Genomic DNA, 3,557 nt, shown 5'->3' on the forward strand with positions numbered 1-3,557 from the left:
TAATCTGTGTAGTAAAAAGCTGATTCAGAACTTGTGCATTTGATTTTTGTTTAGAAATGTAGTGGTATTTTCTAACTTTCCAAAGATAATATGTTTTGATGGATCCCTTGAAGTTTACTTGCAGACTAATGGGGGATTGCGGCCGCACACTATCTTATTACCATCTCAGTGTTTGGGAGAATAGGATGTTTAGTTTGAGAAGGAATGACAACTAACCTTCAAATGAAGGAGTACAAAAGGCCAACCTGATGTTATAAGAAACTGCTCATGGCCATTGGCCAAGATGGCTACATTAAGATATATCAACCAGGGAGCAGGGAATTGATTGAGAAAGAGGATCCAGGTGAACGAGCCACCATCTTTATGGGAGAAGATCAGGAGTTCCCTACATGAGGTGAAGGGAAGAACAAAGACTGTTACCATGAAAGCCTATCACCAAAGACTGTTGAACACCAGGGACAAACACTCCACCACTCCAAAACTGTAGGGGTCTGCCACCCTGCTCCTCCATTCTACAGAATGGCTTTGGGACCTGTAAAATGTTCTCAAATATGATGGGTCACATGGTTTCTTTCTTTGTCTAATTAAATAATGCATCACATCTAAACTGCTGCTTCTTAACAAACCATCTGAAAATTGCTTATAAATGGTCAACTGTCTATATTAGGTAACTGTGACCATGGACTTCTATAATCTAACAAAATTATGACTGTGCCTTTAGTCTTTGGTACTTTTACTTCAATATAAAAATCATTGTAAATGAGAGCTGTTAATGTCACTTCATAAATTCTGTCTGAGAGAATGCTAGGTGTTCCTTTTTACTGCTCAAGGTCAATAAAAATGTTTGAAATAGTTGGTGTTTTCTTACCCTCAGTGTGTGTACCAAATAAACAATTCTAACAGCAAGGTTTTCGTGAATATAAAAATGAAAAGGATTGTTTCATTCACAAATTCTAAACCAAAATTTGGTACAATACTTCACTCATCCACATTTCATACAGACTGTCAACTACACAACAATTGGCTACAGATGGAGGTAATATGCAGTTACACTTTACCTTAAAATGTGAAGCATTCTCAGTAAGCTGTAAGGCTTCTTGTAGTCGTATTTCCAGGATATTAGTTCTCAGATGAGCTTGAAGTTGGAAGAGATTCGGAGTCTTTCACTCTGTGAGGGTTTTCCATTTGCTGTTTATTACCTAGACTACTTGGTTGACTTGCAGCTAGCTTGATGGCTTTCTGATGTCACCTCCATCTCTATAAGATAAATTCTTGTTGATTTTAATATAGACAGCAGAATGGCTTCCTTGTCATATGAATTCCACATGTCCAAAGTTCTTTTATCCAAAAAATGTGTTGATTGTACACCCTATACTGTGCCATTAATACCTCAGGAATTGAAGATAATTAGGGTCTTTGTGTTTGAACGACCCATTCAATTTGATAATACCCTTTTTAATCAGTTTCAGGAAAGGGCATTGATTCAACATCAGTCTGAAATCTTCCTTTTGTCCTTGCTTGAGAGAGGGAAGTGGTCCTAACCTTAAACTGTTGCTGGCACTTTTGAAGAAAAAGAGAGTGAGGCTTGTAGATGTGGGGCTTCATCATTTTCTTCCGCCATCTTAGTGGATCTTCTCCTGCTGTTTCTATCTCGAGAGACTGGGTGGCAGCTACTGCTGAAGATCTTATAATTACTGTCTTCGAATTTGAAACAATGCCTTCAGCCACGCCAAGAAAATAATCTGTGGGGAAGGTCAGAAAGATAACACAATTTTATTGAAGGAAATCCAACATAATTAAGCTTATTCTTATGGTCTCAAAGTATCACAGGGAGGTTTCCCAAGGAGGTTGTCATGCCTCCATAAGAAGCTTTAAGGTAACCCAATGTATGTTACATAAGCAAAGTTTTCATGCTACACTGGCAGAGTAGAATCCTGCCAGAAAGCTAACAATTATAGCCCTACCCCACCAAAAAAAAGATACTTCTCAGAATATGTCCTTGCATACTTACAGTTCAGTCTGAGAATGTGGCAGCTGTAAAGGATGGATCCCCTGTGTGGCAGCTCTTTCATTTCTAATTATGCAACACATTTCTGATATGAGAAGTTCAGGTGATGCTTTAAGTGTATTTGTCTGATTAAATTTGCATCACTAACATGATAAGGAGATAATTAATACAGACTAATGGTTATAATCACGTAGGTCATATTTCTTTAATGTGCAGTCTTGGACAATTCTCAAAAAAGGGCCTCAATTCTAAAAGTTTTACTCTACCCTGATGAAGAAAAATCAGTAGCTAACTCTGCCCTCTTTGCACAAGGTGTTAGGTTTTTTGCATAGTTAATTTCTCGAGCTAAAATGGCAATATTCCAACTTTGAGTTCCTGTGAGTAGATTCTGCCCGAAATATAGGATGATCCCCTAATTCTTCATGTTCCTTTTTCTATTGCTATCTCTTTGTTCCAGATGACGTTTCCACCTCCCCGAATTCCTGTGGAGCCCTTTTTTATAACTATCAATGTCTCAACTTTACCCCAGAGCCCAGGGCTTTGTTGGTCATAAGCTGTCCTCATGTAGAGGCCAAAGAACATCACCCCTCTTGGAGCTCCAAGTTCCCTCTCAGAAATCATCCCCTTCAATCTTGAATTTCTCCCTTTCACTACTATGAATCCCTTAGTGACCCGATACAATGAACTACATCCCAGACTTGAGTTTCCCACTTTCCTCAGGACCCCTCAGTCTGGCCACTGATAAAGCCAATGACCATTACTGCCTCAATCTCTCGAACTAATTGTAGCCCAGACTTCCTGGACTGACTTGGCAGGACAACTGACTCATCGTTGCCAAACCCCTGGATTGATGTCACAACAATAAGCTGTGCTTTTCCAACACCAAACTCTCAATCTCCAGCATCTGCAGTCCTTATTTTCTCCCACTTGACTTAGTGATTATGTCAAGACTGTTCACAGTTGACGTGTGGGACTGACCATGGCTCTGTTCCCAGACAGCTGAGTTGTTTTTCAATACTTTATCATTTTAATTTGAATATGGATGGTTGTAAGATGCTTTCTGAAAGGAGAAAGTGAGGTCTGCAGATGCTGGAGATCAGAGCTGGAAATGTGTTGCTGGAAAGGCGCAGCAGGTCAGGCAGCATCCAGGGATCAGGAGAATCGACGTTTCGGGCATAAGCCCTTCTTCAGGAATGAGGAAAGTTTGTCCAGCAGGCTAAGATAAAAGGTAGGGAGGAGGGACTTGGGGGAGGGGCGTCGGAAATGTGATAGGTGGAAAGAGGTCAAGGTGAGAGTGATAGGTCAGACTGGGGTGGGGGCGGAGAGGTCGGGAAGAAGATTGCAGGTTAGGAAGGCGGTGCTGAATTCGATGGATTTGACTGAGACAAGGTGGGGGGAGGGGAAATGAGGAAACTGGTCAGACCACAACAAAACGACGGTTGGAGGAAGAACGCCGCATCTTCCGGCTAGGAACCCTCCAACCACAAGGGATGAACACGGATTTCACCAGTTTCCTCATTTCCCCTCCCCACAGCCTGTCTCAGTCAAA

This window comes from Chiloscyllium plagiosum, chromosome 2 (assembly GCF_004010195.1).
Source record: "Chiloscyllium plagiosum isolate BGI_BamShark_2017 chromosome 2, ASM401019v2, whole genome shotgun sequence".
NCBI classification, from domain to species: Eukaryota; Metazoa; Chordata; class Chondrichthyes; order Orectolobiformes; family Hemiscylliidae; genus Chiloscyllium; species Chiloscyllium plagiosum.